Source organism: Topomyia yanbarensis, chromosome 1, assembly GCF_030247195.1.
Source record: "Topomyia yanbarensis strain Yona2022 chromosome 1, ASM3024719v1, whole genome shotgun sequence".
NCBI classification, from domain to species: Eukaryota; Metazoa; Arthropoda; class Insecta; order Diptera; family Culicidae; genus Topomyia; species Topomyia yanbarensis.
Window position 1 is genome coordinate 111,268,132 of NC_080670.1, and position 23,306 is coordinate 111,291,437.

General features: G+C 39.4%; 1 protein-coding gene across 1 annotated transcript in view; it reads left to right on the plus strand.

The window, feature by feature from the left end:
- LOC131694260 (syntaxin-binding protein 5) overlaps positions 1-23,306 on the plus strand; it is a 2,823,745-nt gene that overhangs the window by 2,360,155 nt on the left and 440,284 nt on the right. The window lies entirely within an intron of this gene.

Genomic DNA, 23,306 nt, shown 5'->3' on the forward strand with positions numbered 1-23,306 from the left:
GAAGATTATCCATTCATCAAACTGGCACAAAAATCTCTCCTATCCACCAACAGCCTGCTTCGATCAACCAAAGACCTTGTACCACCGCACAGTGGCACGACGAGTGACAAAACCCCAAAAATCAATGTCTTGTAATTCTTTTGTAAATATTTATTTTATTTTTCTCTCAGTTTGAATAAAGGTATTTTAAAATTTTACTATAATCGGACGAAAAACGAATTTTTAACATGTCGTTGAAGCAAGTGATGTCGAGGATTTCTGTTCAATTCAATTAATTAGAATTGTTAGTACCTTAGAATTTCAAATGGCGATATCTCAAGAACTACACAGCCAGTTGGAGCGACTTTAAATTCATTGGAAAGAAGAATGAATATGCTAAACTATAAATGTGAGATTTTTGTACAAAACTAATTTACGTTTGTACTGCATCAAAAAAACCCAATTGAAAAATTTCATATCATATCAGTAATTTATCTTTATACGTCTTCCAATTTTTGAGATGGTCTCCCATGGGTTACTTATCATGAATCTGACTCAAAATTTAGTGTAGTTTCAAGATATGCAGGGCTCATCTTGCGCATTTTTGCGCCGAAGTTGGTATATCTATATTTTTGAAAATACCCACATGGAGACGCCCTATAGCTCATAAATCTCCTCACAAATTGGTTGCCTAAAGAACATCATATTACTGATTTTTACTAGTTTGGCAACCATTTCTGCTATCCGATGTGATAGGAAACGATAACGACCTTTAACGACCAACGCATTCAAATGGGTTTACATAAAAGTAGTCGAAAAAATGAAATATGGAATTTCAAAACGGATAGCAGAAATGGATTCAGCGACCCAAAATTAGGTAAAACCACAAGTTTTAGCCATATAGACCAATTTTTATAATTTTGTCACAACTTTGTATGAATAGGTGCCACTGTGCACTGCTCCAACAGTCACGGATCATTCCGTGTGAGGGATGTCCAATGATTTACATTGGGATGACAAAGAAGCCGTTAAAAATACGGCTCAATGTACACAAATCCAACATCAACAAAATATCCAGCACAGGATTTGATAGGAAATATATTTCAACAACATACTCAGGCGAAAAAACGGCCCTCATTGATCACATCATACAGCAACAACATAACTTCGATCTGACCAAAACAAAAAATATTGATCGTAGCTATCGAACTACAGCTCTACCAATATTGGAGATGTGTCATATTACCAACACATCCAACAAAGTAAACTACCGCAGAGATGTAGATGGCTTGAGTACTACTTACGCTGGAATACTCCACACAGCCAAAGCCTCAAAATCCATCAGATTGCAGAGACAACACACAGACTAGCCGTCATCTCACTGCCCACTCCTAAACGTACTCAGCCAAAATTGATCTCACACTCATTACCATCTCACATTGCCCCAACCATCTTCTAAAGTGTCTTTGAGTCGTGCACAGTGGTTAAGAAGACTGATGGGAAAACTGAACAATTCTACCCACCATAACGGCATATTTGAAGTTTATTTAAAAAACCTCCGATCGTCGGCAAACGACGCTCAAACGAAGAACGATAACGTAGTGAGTAACAAATTGTATTTCCGTTTTTAAATATGTTATTTGTAACCGTGAATAAATTATAGTTTCCCTTGAAAAAGGCCCTAACCAGTGGCCGAAACGTCGGGCAGTATAAATCACCCGTTCTGATTAATCAGACCGCAAAAGCCGAAAATCCTATAAATCTTACTCCGGTCGTCTCCCTAAGTAAAAATTAATGACTACATTCATTCTTTATTACAGTGAAGACCCGATTTTAGCAGCTCCTGATTTTATCAGCCTCCGATTTTATCTACCCCCGATTTTATCAGCTTTATGACGCGATTTTATCACCATCATATGAAAATTGATAGTTAGCAGTTTGATGGGCACTACCCACTTAAGAAAAATTTAAACTAAATAATCAGGAAAGGTTATAGGGCTATATCTAGGGACTAAAGAAGAATATTTTAGCAGCATCGGTTTCTTAAAAATAAAGAAAAATGTGTGCCCTGATTTTGTCAATGTCCCCGTTTTATCAGCCTAAAATTAACCAAGGGGCTGATAAAAACGGATCTTCTCTGTATCCATAATCTTCATTTTTTATATATATATATATATATATATATATATATATATATATATATATATATATATATATATATATATATATATATATATATATATATATATATATATATATATATATATATATATATATATATATATATATATATATATATATATATATATATATATATATATATATATATATATATATATATATATATATATATATATATATATATATATTTTATTTTTTACATAATATATAAATATAAGTACAAAAATCAAATAATAATCAATGTTTGTATGTATGTCCGTTAACTACTTCTAAACTACAAGTCCGATCTTGATGAAATTTACCATACGTATTCCTTCCCCTAAGGAGATGTTCATTTTAAGGTTTTGGTAGGAGAGGTGTGAGTTAAAGAATTATTTATATTTCCATATAGTATTTGATATATATTTCTTCCACTAATAAAATGGCCGTGGTGGGTTGGTTGACAACGAAAGGGAGGGGGTGGTAATGAAGTAATCCTTATCTATTCAAGCGACGGATTCGTTTTTGACATACCCTCCATCAACGAGATGATCATGGGGTGGATTTTGTGCTTGATGTTGTGTGGGGAGGGGTACCTGGGCCAAGGAAGATGCTAGAGAGGAGGGGGGGGGGATACTGAAGAACTTGTTTTAGCTATATATATATATATATATATATATATATATATATATATATATATATATATATATATATATATATATATATATATATATATATATATATATATATATATATATATATATATATATATATATATATATATATATATATATATATATATATATATATATATATATATATATATATATATATATATAACAGTATTTGCAATGTAGGTTCGTGATATTTGCATACCATAATATATGCGTTAGCAGTGAAACGTTACTGCGGTCAATTTTAGTACATGGCTCATCTAGCCCGGACCACAACCAAAATTGCGAAGCGTTAGATTCATTAAAAATATAATTAATTTTATCTCATCAGATAAGCTCTCATACTCGCTGTAAATCAGTTACAAATTATAATTAGTGAATCAGAACAAGCCATCTGTCGCTAAATACATTCGGATAGCCTTCTTGAGGCATCAATTGATACCTCTTGCATATTAGTCGTCGAGCTAGGCAGTTGTTTCCAAATTTAGTTGGCCACAGAACCAAAAATCTTATAAAGTGTAAAGTGAAGTAATAAGTAGTCTGAGGACTTGGAAATATTTTTATACTAGTGCGAATTGATAAAACATAAAAAGCAATTATTGATCGTGATATACGAACGATACGGCGTCGTCAAGTGCGATTATTGTTAATCACGAACCGTAAGCAAAAATTGTAGTGATCTGTAAAACCATGCCTAATTAAATCATTCTGTGTCTAAAAGGCACAACAAGTCGCCGACATATGTAGACTAATTGCAAGATTCATTGTTTGAATCGTTGCAAATCTATAACAGGTAAAAACAACTAACTAAACTGAAGTGTGGCTTAATAGTACAAACCTTTTTGAAAGCCCACACTTAGCTTCTGGATGTGAGCGAAAACTAAAATGCAAGTTTCAGTATAAATTTAATTCCACTAGATGAACTTTCCATTTCCTACAGTGTATCGATTTTTAGGGAGTTTGAGTTTCGTACCGCGATCGTAAGACCCGCCCTGAGCGAACCAACCAGGAAGGCATTCACACGCATTTCCGCATCACAATCCTTGCTGGGTTGTGTTGGCGCTTAAGCGGATTTGTTAATGATTTGACTAAACATTAGGGTTTGGTTGAAGCCGGTCCGCAACGGAAGAAAGTGGCTTTTTTTTGGCAGTGGAGTACCGTTTCGTTTCGTATCGTTAGTTAAGGAGTAAAGTTCCACTCTTGAACGTTGCCGATTCTAATAACAGGTTCCAACGGTTGGCACATTTTTGAGTTACCGTATCGTATCGTATCGTTTCGTATCGTATCGGCCTAACCGTTAGGCAACTTAAACGTTACAAATTGGCGCCCAACATGGAACATGTTGTTATGAACTTAAAAATACAAAAACAAACAAAATGTTAGGCGTGTATCACGCATCGAAATTAAAGAAACGGTAGAGAGCAGGGAAGATGGAACAATATCGAAAAACAAACCTCTCCCTGTCACAAACAGCCTGCCGTTCAAAAACTTAAACAGTCGAGCTATGTATTTCGAAGTCATTAGTAGGTTAACGAAAATAAATAAATAAAGAAACACCTCCTCGCCAATAGGCTTGAGTCGATGGTCAATTGTATATATAAACAGCGCAAGAATCAAGGGCAACAGTAATTTACCGAGCTATGAACGCCGAAGGTATTAAAGTAGGCTAACAAGATAAAACGATTCATAAAGTACCTCATCATTGCAAGATCCAATCAACACACTTGCATCGCAGCATAAAAAATAACACTCAGTCTAAAAAGTAGGTCAGCGAGGTCAATAACCTTTGATGTTGAATGTATTGTTTTTGTCGGTTAGTCTCTTTCAAATAAATATAGTTTTTTAAAATCATAGCCAACTTTACACACTCTTCTGCATATATTTTGAAGTACTTACCGTTCCTTTTTTTGCTTAAATAAAACTAAAATCACTAAAATAGCCTAAAACGCGTAAACTTCCGCGACCCGGTTTTGACATTAAAAATGTCTTACTCCACTATCTGGGGCTAGGTGTCATTCTAAAATCTAAACTATCTCCCATGTAACGAAACTATGTAAGGTTTGCACGCTTATAACTCCGATATTACTAGATGGATTTTAATCATTCATACACCAACCGATTCAGAAACACCTAACTTAAATATTGGTAATAATTTAATATCTCCCCAATAAAAGTAGACTTTTGGAAATTGGTAAAATTAAAAAGTTCACGAAAAACGGGAAAATTACCATTCGTGAGGCAGATTTCTCAGACACAGCCGTCAAAAGAGGGCAGCTTAGTGACTCAATGAAAGACGAAAAGTCATAAATAGAAGCGACGCATGTCCGTTTAAATCAGTTGTTGCTCTTGTCTCATACGAACAACATCGTCTCCGGGCGATGCAATAAGCGCTATCGATTTTCGGCAACGTTGGCATTTGCACACACTCGCACCTATGTGACTAAACCATATACGGTTAGTTTATAAATAGAGGTGACGCGTACCCGTTTGAATCAGTTTTTGTTCTTATGTCGAACGGGTAAGATCATGGCTGCAGCGTGTGGGCACTACAATAAGCGGTAGACGCTATGCATTTTCGGCAGCGGTGGCCGTGTGCGGATTTTTCGGGTACCAGCACGGTGTCACAGAATGATTTGCAAAGTGGGTGGGCGGGGTGGTTTGGATTTAATTCAATACGGTGTGTGCTGCTTAAGAGTGTTGCGTTTGAATAAAATATATTTATTTTTATGCATGCGTGTGCGTTGTAACTTGTTAATCCATGTTTACGGCGCATTGTAGCTGCCTAGGGTAAAGAGCCTATTGGTTTTCATATGTTTCATATTTTGACGTAGGACTTACGTCTTTCTTTACTATACTGGGTGTCATTTCAAAATTTTCAAAACGGATGCGTTACGTACACTTTGAACTCTAATAACTTTTCTCCTACTCAAGGAATTACTAATTTTGTTTCATAAATCGAAAGGAAAACGTTCAACGCTTGCTATTGATACCTTGTTTGCTATGTAAAACTTGTTTAAAAAGTTCAAAAACTACTTTTAATGCGAATCAACATTAATGCTAAAACCTATAAATATGGGTGTCACAGTTTTTTAGGATGAAAACATAATGGAGAAAGAATTGAATTAGAAAGTTCCATTTAATAACTTGCATTGAGTGTGCGCCTGTCAAGTCTGCTGTACTTTAGCAGTGACACATAAACCAATGTTTATCGAATTAATCTACAAACCCGTAGGTTTTTGCAAATCTTTCTAGAACATTAGTGAATGTGGAAACCCTGCTACTAAGCGAATGCCACGCCAAAAAGAATGATGAAAATATTTTCATTTGTCGCACAAAGGGATGGACTACCATCTGCACTAAGAAGTTTATAAAAGAGATCGCATTCCGATATACAATGCTCATTCGATGTGAGCTGCGAAAGGGGAATGTTCGTGTATGTACGCATCTGGTGTATGTAATCGTCTGGTATCACCAAAAATAGTTATCTGCAAACCGTTCTTATTAGGATGAAAATATAATGGAGAAAGAATTTATTTAGAAAGCTCCTTTTAATAACTTGGATTGAGTTTGCGCCTGTCAAGTCTGCTGTACTTTATCAATGACACATATAAACCAATGTTTATCGAATTAATCTACAATGCAAATCTTTCTAGAACATTAGTGAATGTGGCAACCCTGCTACTAAGCGAATGCCACGCCAAAACGAATGATGAAAATATTTTCATTTGTCGCACAAAGGGATGGACTACCATCTGCACTAAGAAGTTTATAAAAGAGATCGCATTCCGACATACAATGCTCATTCGATGTGAGCTGCGAAAGGGGAATGTTCGTGTATGTACGCATCTGGTGTATGTACTCGTCTGGTATCACCAAAAATAGTTATCTGCAAACCGTTCTTATTAGGATGAAAATATAATGGAGAAAGAATTTATTTAGAAAACTCCTTTTAATAACTTGGATTGAGTTTGCGCCTGTCAAGTCTGCTGTACTTTATCAATGACACATATAAACCAATGTTTATCGAATTAATCTACAATGCAAATCTTTCTAGAACATTAGTGAATGTGGCAACCCTGCTACTAAGCGAATGCCACGCCAAAACGAATGATGAAAATATTTTCATTTGTCGCACAAAGGGATGGACTACCATCTGCACTAAGAAGTTTATAAAAGAGATCGCATTCCGACATACAATGCTCATTCGATGTGAGCTGCGAAAGGGGAATGTTCGTGTATGTACGCAGCAGAAGCGAATTCGGGCAAGGTTCGAATCGTTAGCAAGGATTCTCGTCTGGTATCACCAAACATAGTTATCTACAAACCGTTCTTTTTAGGATGAAAACATAATGGAGAAAGAATTGAATTAGAAAGTTCCATTTAATAAGTTTGCGCCTGTCAATTCTTGTGTACATTTACCAGTGATTCATATAAGCAAACGTTTATCAAATTAATCTACAAACCCGAAGGTTTTTGCAAGTCCTAGAAAATCAGTGAATGTGGCAATCTCATTCGACATGAAATTTCCAGTAAACATTCATTCAAAAAGTGCATTGGCTCAAATTATCCATGAATGTCATATGATATGCCCAAGTTTAGTCCTACGTCAACACCGCGGTTACGTCCCGGACATTACCCACTCCTAGTTTTTTATCAGTAAGGCATCTGACAACGTGCTTCTGTAGTTATTGCACTGTTCAGCAGCGTAGTATTTTATATAGGGGAGTACACTCAGGTTTTATTACGCGGTATTTTTTACGCGAATTTTGAAATTTCCGCGGTTTTCATTTACGCGTTTTTTTTAAATTTAGGCGGTTTTCATTTGCACGGCCTGTATCCCATGCGTAAAAAAACCTGAGTGTAATTGCATCGGAAACAATCACATTCCCAGCAGAACTTTTTGTTTTCTAATTTCAAACACTTTTGTTTCGTACTGTACACAACGGAAAATTTTAAAACAGAACTTACCGTCCCAGCAGCAGTTTAGGCGGGTGTTCTTTTTCGATTCAAATTCAAGCCATGTCTTAATCGTTACTGGACTTAAAATTGTTTTCCCAGTTTATCCAGTCAGAGTATCTGTCCTGCCCTATGTAGTTAAAACACAGTTCTAATTGCGTTTTAAAGTATACAACAAATTGAACGGTTAGGTATACTAATTTAAATTTTAAAATATATCTGTTTGAAATTATGCAACAAACCGCTGTACTGAAGATATAATTATGTCAGTCCTATTACCACATAAAACACCTATATAACATAAAACGCTGCAGAATTGGTTTAATAATACAATGTTTACACTACAGAGTTATAACACGTTTTAATAATTAGCAACGAGAGAAAATGTCACCAAGATAGCATAAAACCCGTTTTAACTGGTAGTGCGAACGTTGCATAACAATGTAATTTATCAAATAATTTCTTTTTTTTCACCACTAATCGATCAAGAAATACTTAACCTTAAGATTGTTTACTTAAGTTCATTAATACATTATTGAAAATTTAAATGGAAAATGAAATTTCATATTTCATGAAGAATCTGTATATTTCCGTTGCTGGGCGTGGGCTTCCTCGTCACGGTTCTAAATATGGAACTTTTCTTTTAAATATATTTTCTGGACAGACCAGCCTATTTTTACTAGATGGATTAGCCATATAATGCCAATCACCTAGTGAGATACTTGATTAATTAATAGATCACCGTTAAAAGACCTTCAATAAATTATGTTTTAATGGGGAGGGTATATAGCAAATTGTAACATAAAAAACAGGCGAGTGAGCAAGAACTTGAGTCGATATGTGTGATAGATAAAATACATTTGCACGCTCTTGAAAAAAGCTACATTTTCAATGTCACCGTGGTCGTGTCCTGTACACAACCCTTTAATTTTATAAACTACATTAAAATCCGCGCACCGAATAAACTTACTTGTATGTATGTGTATTTTGTTTTGATTCCCTTTTTTTCATGATGGCCGTCTATGTATATTGAACAGGCTCTGTCGGAATATGCCGTTAGTTCGTTTAGAGATTACAGTAGAGGCTTCATTTAGAGTTTCGTTTCGTATCGGTATAAATTATATATATATATATATATATATATATATATATATATATATATATATATATATATATATATATATATATATATATATATATATATATATATATATATATATATATATATATATATATATATATATATATATATATATATATATATATATATATATATATATATATATATATATATATATATATATATATATATATATATATATATATATATATATATATATATATATATATATATATATATATATATATATATATATATATATATATATATACGCAATGTTACTGCAGGGATAGCGAAATGATGTTTGGCAGTGTTACTATATTGATAGGAAAAGATTGTTATTAATTTTGACAAATAAAATTATTATCGTTAAAAAGTAAAAATGACTAAATTGAACTTTTTTTTTTGTTTATTTATGACATTTTACCACGGTTGTGGCATTCGTGTCAATGGAAAGAATAGGGTAGATGGGTATAGATATAGATGGGGATAGAGACACATTTGTCGCTCAAATCTCGAGCTTCGTTTCTTTAATGAAGCGTAGTACTGCCTTCTCTCTGTTGTCGTCGTTCGCTAAAATTTCCGTAACTGATCCGTTGATACTGCACTGTTGTCGAATCTGAACATATCCTCGGCAGTCCACTAGAATATGTTTCACTGTTATTGGAATTCCACAGTAGCAACAATTCGGCGGGGATTGTGCTAGCATTATGTATGAATGGCTAAAACGACTATGCCCGATTCTGAGTCTGGTTAGGGTGCGCTGTTCCGATGCACATTTTCTATCTGCATTTTTTCCTACGTTCGGTTTTACCTGTCGCAAAAACGATGGAGTGCGGTTCCATTCACTTTGCCAAGTGTCCCATATTTTCTTCTTGATGAAGCGTACAACGTCTTGAGAAGGAATTGGAATGTTCATTGGGTTACCAGTTCTTCCTTCGTTCGCAAGCCTGTCCGCTTCTACATTACCGGAAATACCTGCATGTCCTGGAATCCAGCTGAGCGTGATTTTTCGTCCTTCGAGTGCACGTTCCAGTTGTTGGATCCACGGGTGCCTCGAGCGGCCTCCGCGGAGGGCGTCAAGACAGCTAGCGGAGTCGGTTAGTATGATTGTCTCGTAATGTTCGTCTGTCATTGAAGCAGCAGAAGCCAGTGCATATGCCTCGGCTGAGAATACGCTGCAGGGTCCCGGTAGAGTATAGCAGATTTTTTCCCTGTTTGTCACTAGACCTGCACCTACTTTCTCGTCCTCCTTGGAGCCGTCGGTGTAGATTTGTTCGTGCGTAGCGTAGTGGTTGTTTATAAAGTCCTGGAACTTTGGTACGGCTATCTGACAGGATGTACCGGCTTGGACGTTTCTTCGTATTTCGTCATCGATTTTTGTTGTTTGGCTATACCACTCCCTATCAGTAAGTCTACGAAGAATGCATGTTTTTGGCACGGAGTATCCAGTGGTTCGGTGGAAAAGTTCTACTGATCTTTTGGCTACTGGATATTCCGCCACGTCGGCATTTTTTTCGGTTAGACGTGTTACTAGCTGCACTAGTCGCTGAACTAGCAATAGTCTGAACGGCAGGCAACCTGCTTCAGCCATAATTGAGGATATTGGACTCGTTCGGAAGGCACCTGAGGCCTGGCGTATCACTTCGTTGTATACTGGAGCAAGCATTCTTTCCATCGCCTCGTGGTTGCTGCTGGTGAGACCCAGTCCAAAAAATAACTTGGAGACAACTAGTGCGAAACCGACTGACAAAAGCGTTGATCGGCTACTTCTTTTTAATCGAGAGCCCAAAATCCGTAAGATATTAATTCTTTTGGTACAGCTGTTCTTGATGGCTGTGAAATGCTGCAGATAGTTAAGTTTAGAGTCCACAAGCACTCCTAGTATCCTCATCTTCCTTAAACAGGGAATCGGAGTCTTATTTATTTTGATGGCCCGGCCACGCTTGCGATGCCTTACGTTGCAGATGTGAAGTAGCTTAGATTTTGATGGTGCGATTTCGAAACCAACATTGGCGGCCCAATAGACAAACGCATTGACAGCTTTTCTCAGTTGACATCGTATTTGCCCAGGGTTTGTTCCTCTAACTGCTAGTAGTACATCATCCGCATATAGCAGAATTTCGACATCAGCTGGGATTACTGCAAAAACCGGTTCCATCGCGACGAGAAAGAGAGTAACGGATAGAATGGATCCCTGCGGAACACCGTTTTCTGCCACGCAGCGGCTGGAGGACGCTCCGTTCGCTGATACCCGGAAGGTTCTATCGGATAGGAAGCTTGATAGGATGTTAAATAATCGGCCAGAGATTTTCCAGCTTGCAAGAGTTCGGAGAATAGCAAGTCTCCAGGTCGTATCGTACGCTTTGGATATGTCGAGGGAGACTATCTCGGCATGCTGATTTTCATTAATACGAATGGACGATTCCATCTGTGCTAGATGGGACTCGACACCTCTTCCCGGGCGAAATGCATGTTGGCGACGATCCAGTCTTTCGTTGTCTTCCAGTTCAGTAATTAGACGACGATTCACTAGGCGTTCGAATAATTTGCCTATGCAACTCAGGAGAGTGATGGGGCGATAACCGACTGGACTGCAGTGGTCTCCCTCCGGTTTTGGAATCGGGATTACCATTCCTTCTTTCCACTGCTCCGGGAAGGTGCCAGAGTCCCACACCTGGTTAAACAAATCGAGCAGAACTACTTTAGTGGAGAAAGGAAGTCGTTGCAGTAAAGGGTATCCGACATTATCAGGTCCTGTTGATGCTCCACCACCCTTGGAGAGGGCCCACATCAGCTCGTCCATAGAGAAATCTGCATTGAAGCGTTTAAATAGGTTCGGTCGACTTGATTTTGGTAATGTATTTAGCAGTGCGGCTTTCTTCTTACGAAACTTTTCATTATAGTTGGCGTTTGCGGATTTTTTCTGGTATTCCTCTGCGAATGCGTCCGCCACTTTCTGCCCATTATTGGTAATACCACTTGGAAGGCTTAGAGTGACCGTGTTTGAGCGCCTTTTACCCTGGAGCTGATTAATCCGATTCCATATCTGTGTTGAGGGGCTCTCGGGGTTGATGCTCTGTACTAGATCTTCCCAGCTTTTCTGTTTGGCTTCCGAGATGATTTTGCGGCAGGCAGATCGAGCTTCGTGGAAAGACTGGAGAGCTGCTACTTTGTTGGGGTCACCGTCCGTAATGCGACGGAGAGCACGCAGTTTCTTTCTTCGAATTTTGACTGCTTGTTCTACCTCTGCGTTCCACCAGACCACTGCCTTGGGTCCTGGTTTACCACTGGTTCGAGGGATACTAGCTTCGGCGGCGGCTATCACTTTTCTGGTGAAGTCTTCGACTGTCATTATCTGGCCGGGACGAATGGAGCTGCTGATTAGTTTTTCGTACAAATCCCAGTTTGCTCTTTCGTAGATCCATCTTCGTCGTCGCCTTGGTTCATCTGATGTTCCGGATGTATCAATTTTAATGGGGAAGTGGTCACTGTCTGCGCAATCTGGAAGTGTTTTCCAGATGAAATTGCCTGATATGGATGTTGAACAGATTGATACATCTAACGCTTGCGTGCTGCCGGTGGATGGATCGACTCGGGTGTGAGATCCGTCATTTAATACTACCATGCTTTTATTAACTACTGTTTCCAGAATCGAATTGCCTCTTTTCTGTGCATCAGTTTTTGTTTTTGTCAATCGACTACCCCAAGCGGAGTGGTGGGCGTTCAGATCACCCAAGAGGATAAGTGGTTTCGGTAGTTCTTCCAATAGGTGTTTTAAGTTATCAGCAGCATTTTTATCTCTTGGTGGCAGATATACTGAGGCCACAGTCAGTTTCGACGGCGTGTGAAGCTGTATTGCCACTGCCTGTATGTTGGTGTTTATTTGTATTCGTTCGAAGGCAGTGCCATCCTTAACCGCTAATCCTACCCCTTGTCTGCCGTGAGTGGAGCAAGGTCCTAATAGAAGGTGATAGGATCTTCCGATGTAGTTAACTGTGGTACTGTGTTCTTCCGCGTTAGTTTCTTGTAGGCAGACTACTGTTGGCTGATACTGGGTTAGTAGGATTTGCAGTTCGTTTCGGTGGGTACGTAGGCCGTTGATGTTCCATTGGATGGCAAATGTGTTCGATGGTGTTGTATCACTAGATTCTGAGTCGGATCTATTGGTCTCTGGAATGTTTTGTGCTTCTGGTTCGCGGTGCGGTTCATTGTGTCTGTGTTGTTCTACGATTACTTGTTCAGCCATTTGTGCTTTTGATGAGAGGTCTCCAAAGTTTCAGGTTGCCGTATGGAGTTGTGCTCCCAGTTGCGGTTTAAATTTGTCGGTGGCGGTCAGATGGAGTGTGCAGATTGAAGGTATTTGTGGAAGATACTCTATCATAGCTGCTTGATTTCTCCTTGAAATCTGGTTACGTTTCTGTGTAGTGTTCAGAGTAAAATTTGAGTTTGCCTTAGGTCCAAAAAAATCCATAGAGGAATAGGCGCTAAGTCCCTTGTGCGTCTCTCTTCCGGCGGATCCTGGGCGTCGTGGGTTGTCCGTCAGTTCCGGTGAGAGTGTAGCGTCCGCACTGACGGGGCCGCGGCTACCCAGGAACCTGAGCGGGTATGTTGAATTATTGTTTGCCTTAGGTCCAAAAAAAATCATAGAGGAATAGGCGCTAGGTCCCTTGTGCGTCTCTCTTCCGGTGATTCCTGGGCATCGTGGGTTGTTCGTCAGTTCCGGTGGGAGTGTAGCGTCCGCACTGACGGGGCCGCGGCTACCCAGGAACCTGAGCGGGTATGTTGAAATATTGTCACCTGGCAAAGCCGATGGGTTCATCGTTTGGGGTTTTGTGTCTCGTGTTGCAATGTGGTGCGGGAGGCCGTCTGTCATAGCCGTTTTGTTGTATTGCGTGGTCAGGGACAGAGAAACGGTATGTTGCATTTGATGGTCTTCCGTGGCTATTCGGTTGCTCTTTTGTTTGCATCGGTGCATTCGTTCAGGGTTCTTGGCAGTGATTGGTTTGGTAGTTAGATTCGGTAATTCCTTAGAGGAATAGGCACTAAGTCCCTTATGCGTCTCTCTTCCGGCGATCTCTGGGCGTCGCAGGTTGTCCGTCAGTTCCGGTGTGAGTGTAGCGTCCGCACTGACGGGGCTGCGGCTACCCAGAAATCTTAACGGGTATGTTGTGTTTCGTTGTTGTTCTACCATAGCCGCCTTGTTACGTTTTTGCGAAGATGAGCCAGTGACGGTGTTAATTGAATGGCCTTCTGCCATAGTCGCGCTGTTTCCGGTGTCGGTTGATGTGGGATTTGGTGCGGGGTTTGGAAGGGAGGTTTGGAGAGAGGGATAATGGTACTCTGCAGCAGGATGATAATGGTTTTCTATCGTTGGTGGGTATACTTGGTCTTTGGTGTTGGTTGTTTGGTTAGGCTTGAAAAGTTAATCGGACATAGCATGTACCTCTTCAGTCTCGACATTAATTTGAATTGTTCCACCTTCTTTTATACTGGGGGATCTACTTCTGCAGCTACTCTCAGAGCTGGCGCCAGGTCCGTCTAATTTGGGTTTCTTGGAGCGGGCCCTCGTCGCCGGGTTACGAATTGCGTTTGGTTGTTGTGATCCGAAGATATTTGTGTTCGTAGTTGAGAGTGAATGGTTGATTCATAGGCGCTTTCCCCACTAGTTGCAGGCCCGGAGTTTCGGCCTTTTTTACTCCGTTGATTGTGTGTGGATTCATTGGAGTTACTTTTGCTTTCAGCTTTGCTGATTAGGTGCTCCCCTAAAATTTTCCTGTACGCGTCTTTGTATTTCCCAAGTTCTGCCTTCAGGGCATCAATCGTTTGGTTGTTCTGTTGCTTGGCTGCTGCTTGCCTACGGAGACTTAATACTTCATCTCGCAGGGCTTTCATTTCATCGTTCTGTTTCCGGGCCTTTTCCAGTTCGTGGCGGAGTTCCCTGATTAACTCGTCCTTTTCGCTGTCCAGAGACTTAGTTTGGTTAGCATAAGTTGATGGTTCCTCATTTTTTTTGAATTCTGCTCGGGCTTCTCCATAAGTAAGGTTGTTATCAATTTTGAATTTGATCACCGCTTCCTCTTTTTTGTATATCGGACAGTTTCGGTCTGTGGGTCCATGATCACCCTTGCAGTTGCGGCAGTACTTCTCCTTCTTACATGGTTGGGCAGTGTGTATTTCGTGTGATTCAGAACAGGTAGCGCAAATCGGGGCTTCAGGGCAGTTTTTCCTGGAGTGTCCGTATTTGGCGCAGCCATAGCATAAGCGAGGTGATGGATAGTATTTGCGCACTGGAAGCCGTATGAGTCCGAAAAAAACGTGGGGCGGAAGAGATTGTCCCTTAAAAGTGAGAACAAGTAAAGGAGTGTTCCGGATTTGGTTACCATCTCGTTTAGTTATTCTCCTGACGTTCAGGATGCCCTGCGAAGCTATATTTTCTTTAAGGTCTTCGGGTGCCATGTCAATTGTGTCTACATCGTACACAACGCCTTGGCAAAAATTTAGAGTGGGGTGGGAGATAATCTCAACGGTAGTGCCATCGACTAGTTGTTTAAGGGTTAGCAACTTCTGGTAGGTCGAATGGGAGCTGGTGCGAAGGGTGTATTTCGTGCCTTTTGCCTCCTTGGAAGCACTTACCAGAGCTTTTGGATCTCGACCCAATAACTGCTGCAGAGATTTGTGAATGATGAAAGGATTGGAAGGAAGTTTGGGTGGAGGGGGGGTGGTGGTATTTTCTTTATTTTGCTGTTCATCAGTTGTACTCACCGCTTGTAGAAGAAGGGTTTGCGTGAGGATTCTGTCCCCATCTTGTTGCATCCATGAGGGTAACGTGGGTAGCAATGATGTTCCTCCCCCATCTGGGGGGAAATCGTTCACCCCCATGTAGCGATCTTATTCAAGCTAGCGATCTTAACCATTGGCACGATTTACCTCTGTTTAACACTGCTGGGTGGATCTATACAATCAAACACTCTGCGGTAATCCGGTTACCGAATTTCTTCGGATACTATCACTTGGCTACAGTGTACGAAAGCACTCACTCACTTCACCAAATTCGACAGACGTTTAGAGGGGAACGGGGCGGCACGCGGTGCGACCGACGTCGTAGTATCACCACAGCTCTTCACCACTGTGCACAAAATCAGCCGATGATTAACACAAAACGCACAAACTTTATTTTCTCCGATCTTCACCGTCCTGTGGGAGCGGGGTAAATAATTGGCATGCGACACGTCTGGTTGGCGGGGAGTTGTTTGCGCCAGTATTATTTGCCGTTTGCACTGCTTTGAGCTGTATCACAAAGAAGGTATCAGGCAGGTTGGCTAGGCAACCGCCTTGGCGAATGAAATGCCGCACTGATGCACTTCAAAGAGGCGATTTTTGATAAATTAGCAAGCTACTCAACAATCACTGCACTCTGTGCAACTTTTGATCACTATTCTTCACAACGAGCGACAGCTGCTATTAGCAATATCGAACCGAAATAACTAAAACTGCGTTAGATAGCCCGGAGCAAATTAGCGTACGTGTGGCACGTACCGTGTGTTTACTCGAACTGTGTAAATTGAACTGAAATTGTGCAGCAAAGTGAAAAGGGTATTAGTCATGCATTTACCGTATACGTGGTCGATTAACTTTAACAAAAATAAAACAGAATCCACACTATAATCTGAAATTATTCAGAAAATGACTTTATCAAACCTTACTAAACACCCATGACATGGAAAAACGATGCCTTTCGTCAATATAGTGGATTCAAGATGCGAAAAGAAGAATGCCGAGGGAAAAATAAGAAGCCGATTTTCACGTCTAGTCTTAGGTTTCACGGAACAACATGCCGCACACGAACGAATGCTGTCACGTTAACAACATCATCCTTGTACATATAGGAAATGGCTCCACAGAGATGCGCTTACATGAATTATTTCCACACACCCCCGGCATCGTGATTAAGAGATTTATGTAAAGAGACGGAGAAGTGGCTTCCATAACAGCTGAATCTTCGCATTTTCCCGGGTGTTCCTGACGTTTTCTTGTGATGAAAATGCTTCCGTATAAATCAACTCCTTCATACGAAACCATTTTATGCGGATCAACCGAAAAGTGGGATTTATCAGACAACACCGGTTATGCACCCATAGTAATTTCCTATGCGCGAATTCTGCAAAAAGACACTGAACAAAGGAAAACATTGTGTATTTGCAGGTAAAAAAGCCCGCCTACTATAACTGTAAACAGCACACCGTTATCTTATGCCAAACAAAAAACGGCTACAAACCAATATCTACGGATCTGAATGGAACAAATATTCACTCAACAACAATTGCGCCTAGTGTCTCCAAGCCAACAACCGGCACCACCAGCAAAGAAGCGAACGTGGAAGAGGACGGATGCGTTTGTCCGTGCGCTCGCATTACTTTTTGACGCTGTATTGCTTTCTTCGAAAATAATTTGAATTGACTTCTCAACGTTTTGTAGTGTATTCCGTAGATTCAAGCAATAAAACTCGTTTTTTAACTTGAACACAATGTAGACATCTTCTTTAAGAACGTTTATTTTAACAAATGTCAACTATCAAGTAAAGTTTTAATTTTTACGCTTTCATCGTATAACAATTTAATAAGGTGAGCGATTACAACGATATTACTATTACTATTTTTTGCTCTGCTATGAATACTGGACGTGTTCGCTCATCTTCTGGGTAAAAGCGCGGGCCCCCAACTACGACCCGGGCCCAGGGCAATTGCCCTGGCTTACCCCCCCTCTCATCGGGCCTGTGGATACAGTGAAGATCCGTTTTTATCAGCCTCTTGGTTAATTTTAGGCTGATAAAACGGGGACATTGACAAAATCAGGGCACATATTTTTCTTTATTTTTAAGAAACCGATGCTCCTAAAATATTCTTCTTTAGTCCCTAGATATAGCCCTATAACCTTTTTTTCTTTTTTGGCAGCACTGCTCTTTGGTGGTTAACGCAAGTCATTTAGGGTTCCTACACTTTCGTTAATTTACGTGTGTTTTTTAAGTGTTTTGTTGGTGAAATATATGTCAATTAGTGTTTCATTATTTTCTGCAGTGATAGGAATAGGAGGCTGGTGTTATTTTGGTCGGTAAATAGTGTATTAAGTGCATGAATATCGGTTTCGCATTCGGCGTACCGCAATTCAACCATTTTTGAGTAGTGCGATGGTGTGATAGTGTATCTGTAGCGATCAGCTGTGTCAATTTGCCTATATTTGCCTCTCATATGAGCGGTCACAGTGGCGCAATCGGTGTATAGTGTAAGCGCTCATCTGCCGGGGTGTCTCTTGTATTCAGCCCGTACACATCTCATACTTGTGCTCTACCATCTGGCTAGGGCTTGCTCGCTACATACAACTAGCCAACTAGCCGGTGTGTTTTTGGGTTGGTTCTGGGTCAGCTCTGTGGATATAAGCAGGTAATTTGTGTATAAGGGACGGTTTCGGTGCGGCTAGGACTGTTTTCGCTGCGTACTGCTGTAATCAAACAGTTAGTAGGTGTGTGAGTAATTCTCTGTCGTTGTGCCAGACTGTCTCAACGTAGTGACTGTTATCATTTGCCCCCGGTGTTCAGCCATCATCGCAGCTGATTGTTTGTATCGCTCTGTGAGTGGCAACGATATTGTTATTTTTTTTTCAGATGCACTTCTGATCGGTGCAGGTGGGTATCGGACATCGCTTGCTCAAACTGGGCACTTCTGCACGGAAACCGAAATTGCATCGTGCCTGTTATTACTTTTCTTTCCAGCAAATATAGTGAAGTTTTTTTGTGTTTTGATGTACAATTTTAGTTTAGTTGTTTAATCTAGTGTGCCTTGTGCTTTATTATTGTATTCTTTTTTGTCTTTTTTGTCTTAATTGCGATGGATACTGATGATGTTATTTGCGTTGAATGTAAAAAAAGGGAGACTGACTCAAACAAACTGGTAACCTGCTTGTACTGCTTTAAAAGCGCTCATTACAAATGCCGCAATATCATTGGCAATGCCGTTCGTCGCGTAAAAGAAAATATGTACTTTTGCACACCCAACTGTTCGGACATTTATAAAAAGATTATTGAAATGAAAACTAACAAAAGTGATATTGTAGCCGCTCTCGGGTCAGAGTTGAAAATAACAGTCGCGAGTGCTGTGGCTTGTGAAATGCAGAACCTGAGGGCAGAATTTAGATCGATTACCTCTGCTATTGAAAATTCGCAAGATTTCCTATCTACGAAATTTGATTCAATTGTCTCAGACTTTCGAGATCTAAAATCTGAAAACGAGGCCCTAAAACAAGAGATAAGTTCCTTAAGAAAAAAACAATCTTGCCTTTATGAAAATGTAAACAAACTTGAGATGAACTTAGACAAAACTGTTCGGGATAACGTCTCAAACAATGCCATTTTTCTGGGAGTCCCCTTCCTCTGTAATGAAAATACCGTTGAATTAGTTATCAAAATTGCTCATTGCATTGGTGCTAACCTAGACCGTTCCTCAGTGGTGTCTGCCGAAAGGTTGTCACCAGGTAAAAAAGCAACAAATAGTTTGGTTCCCATAAAAGTGGTTTTCACAGATAGGACCGTAAAGGAGATTTTGTTCACCAAAAAAAAGGAGTTTGGTAGACTGATCTCTACTTCGATCGACGATTCCCTGGTCATCAATGGCAAACCTACAAATGTTGCGATTCGCGATGAGTTAACCCCACTTTGCTTAGAACTATTGAACGAAATGCGCGAGCGTCAGGAGTTTCTCAACATTAAATATGTCTGGTCCGGTCGAGGAGTTGTTCTTGTTAAGAAAAATGAAAAAGCAAAACCTGAAATAATTAGAAACCGGAATGATCTAAACCGCATAACTAGCCTATATTCAAATGGTTCTTCTGACGCTGCAGACTCGCTACCTGCGAATATTTCTCCATCACCCAAAAGAAAACGAACAAACAATATCCCGAGGGAATGGTGCTTCTTGCTTTTATAACATTTTGCTCTTTTACATATAATTTACACTTCATTTCAATGGCTTATATAGAAAATTTCTTTCACGATGATATAGACAGTTATAATGCGAGTGTTTCAATGAATAATAGTAAATCGCTGAATATTTTGCAATGGAATATAAGGGGTATGAATGAGCTTTGTAAATTTGATCAAATCTTGCAAACATTGGATCGTTGCAATAAATTAATTGATGTGCTTGTTATCGGGGAAACGTGGATCAAGTCGGGCAATGAAGATATCTTTAAAATTAGGGGCTATAATGGGATTTTTTCCTGTAGAGAACAATCGAACGGTGGAGTAGCTATCTACGTCAGGAAAAATATTTCTCATAGAGTAGTGCTGAACACTGTTGTTAACGGCTTTCATCATGCTCACATCGAACTCTGCATAATGCAACATTATTTCGATGTGCATTGTTTTTATCGCCCTCCATCTTACGATATTGGTCAATTCCTTGCCAAGCTTGAAAGTGTTCTCGCTTCCGCTTCAAATTCGCGCCCCTGTTTCATTGTAGGAGATCTCAATATACCGGTTAACCTATCGAATAACAATGTCGTCTCACGTTATAAAACTCTCCTGGAATCGTATGGTTTCATATGTACGAACACATTTCCGACTCGCCCAGCTAGTTCAAATATTCTTGATCACGTTGTTTGTAGACTGGAGGATGCTGCTCGCTTACGAAACGACACGGTTTACACCATAGTTAGTGATCACGTTCAAATTATATCTTCATATAAACTTGCAGTAAAAAGAGAACCCGTTAATTTGACGAAATCAATAATCAATCATGAAAAACTCAATAACGACTTCCAAAATTTCATAGAAAACATCGAGTTGATTGATGATGTAGATGTATGTCTTACAAATATCATCACAACCTACAATTCTTTACTTGCGGAAAACACTAGAACGGTCTCCAAAACTTTTAAATGTAAAGGCGTTTTTTGCCCCTGGATCAATTTCGATTTGTGGACACTGATTAAAATCAAAAGTAATTATCTGAAACGAGTAAAAAATAACCCCAATGATGAAAACCTCAAAGTTCTTCTGCAACACATAACTAAAAAAGTTAATGTGATGAAAAAGCGGTGCAAAAAGGCCTACTTTGAAAACCTTCTATCCAACACAACTCATTCAAAACTTTGGAAAAATATTAATACCATTTTTGGTCGTTCAAAGTCGGATGTTCCCATCAGCCTAATTTCCAATGATATCAGAGTCACTGAGACTAAAGAAGTATGTAATGTTTTCAACGAATATTTCTCTAGTATTGGCAAAAAATTGTCTGACAATATTCCCACGAGTCCCAACTCAAATCCTATTACAAATATACAACACGTCCAAGAAACAATCTTCTTGCGTCCTGCAACCATAAACGAAGTGATGCTTTTGATTAAAGGCCTCGAAAAAAATAACAGTTGTGGTCCTGATAAGATCCCCGCTAGTGTTCTTAAGAATAACTGTACCACTTTTGCAAATATCCTAACCAAAGCTTTTAATTTAATAATCCAAACCGGCAGGTACCGAGACTGTTTAAAAATAGCCCGAGTAATTCCAATTTTCAAAGCTGGTGATCCAAACCAACCTTCCAACTATAGACCAATTTCAACATTGTGCGTTTTCAATAAAATTCTTGAAAAATTGCTCATCACTCGACTACTCGAGTTTTTGAACAAACACAACATAATTTACAACTACCAGTATGGGTTCAGACAGGGCTGCAGCACTTTAATTGCAATGACCGAACTAATTGACTCCATCATTAGTCAAATTGATAGCAAAAGAATTGTTGGTGCCCTTTTTCTGGACCTAAAAAAAGCATTCGATACTCTGGATCACTCAATCCTGCTTAAGAAGTTAGAATGCTATGGTATCAGGGGATTAGCAAATCATATTATTCGTAGCTATCTGTCGCATAGGAACCAATTCGTATCTATTGGAGACTCGTGTAGCTCTTATAGACCAATAGAAATAGGAGTGCCCCAAGGCAGTAATATTGGGCCACTGTTATTTTTATTGTATATCAATGACCTAGGTAGACTCGGGTTAAAAGGGACTCCTCGTCTATTCGCGGATGACACCGCGTTGTTCTACCCGAACAACAACTGCCTGGATATTGTACGCGACATGGAATCGGATTTAAAAACACTAACGACGTATTTCAACGAAAACCTTCTTTCCTTGAACCTATCAAAAACTAAATATATGCTGTTTCGTTCATCTAGAAGAGCTATAGGCGTGCATCCAGACCCAAGAATGGGACAGTCTGTAATTCAAGAAACTAACTGCTTCAAATATTTAGGACTTCACTTAGACCCCACACTCTCCTGGATTGAGCATATAACATCTATAGAGAGAAAAGTTGCATCGTTATGTGGGGCTATGCGTAAAGTATGCTCTTTTGTTCCCCAGCATGTACTTCTAAAATTTTATTATGCGCACATCCACTCATTGCTAAACTACCTTGTATCTGTGTGGGGCCGTGCCAGTATTTCGAATCTGAAAAAGCTACAAACGCTTCAAAACAGATGTCTTAAAATTATTTATAAAAAACCATTTATGTACCCTACTATTTTGTTATACAATAATAATGCCCATAACATTTTACCTTTGCTTGGGTTGACTAACTACCAAACAATAATGTACATCCACAATGCTTTGCATAATACTATTGCTCATAATAATCTAGAATTTACGACAGGAATTCGAGCTCACAGCACCAGACAAGCCAATCATTTATTATACTCCAGAGTATCCACGAACCTTGGTCAAAGGCGCATTTCTTTCATCGGACCTAAGCTATTCAACCAGCTTCCTACGGATTTAAAGCAAATAACATGTCGCACTCGTTTCCAAGCAAAATTGAAACTAATTTTAAAAAATAAAATAGGAGAATTTTTAATATAAACTTCGTTCACCACCAATCGAGCTTATTCCTTTAGCTATAATTGGTTAACATTTTTTAAATAAAAACAATTGATAAATGCATTTTTTATAGCAATAAGTAATAAATAAATTTAAATTATTATGAGCTTCCTGCAAAGCTACGATGGGACCCTTAAAAGGATTCTTTTCCGCTGGGTACTCGCCGTAGCTTCTTGTCAAATTTTGTGTTTTGTCGGTCTCGTATTGTTTTTTTTTGTTCTCAGCGTTTCCGCGATTCGTAACTTTGTTTTGTTGTGCTGACCTTTTTTTTGTACGCTGAGAACTGATGTGTCCACTACCAGGGGGCTCCGTTTGTGAGCTTTTTGGTGTGGGGGTAAGAGGCGGGCTATTAAAAAAAAAAAAAAAAAAAAACCTTTCCTGATTATTTAGTTTAAATTTCTCTTAAGTGGGTAGTGCCCATCAAACTGCTAACTATCAATTTTCATATGATGGTGATAAAATCGCGTCATAAAGCTGATAAAATCGGGGG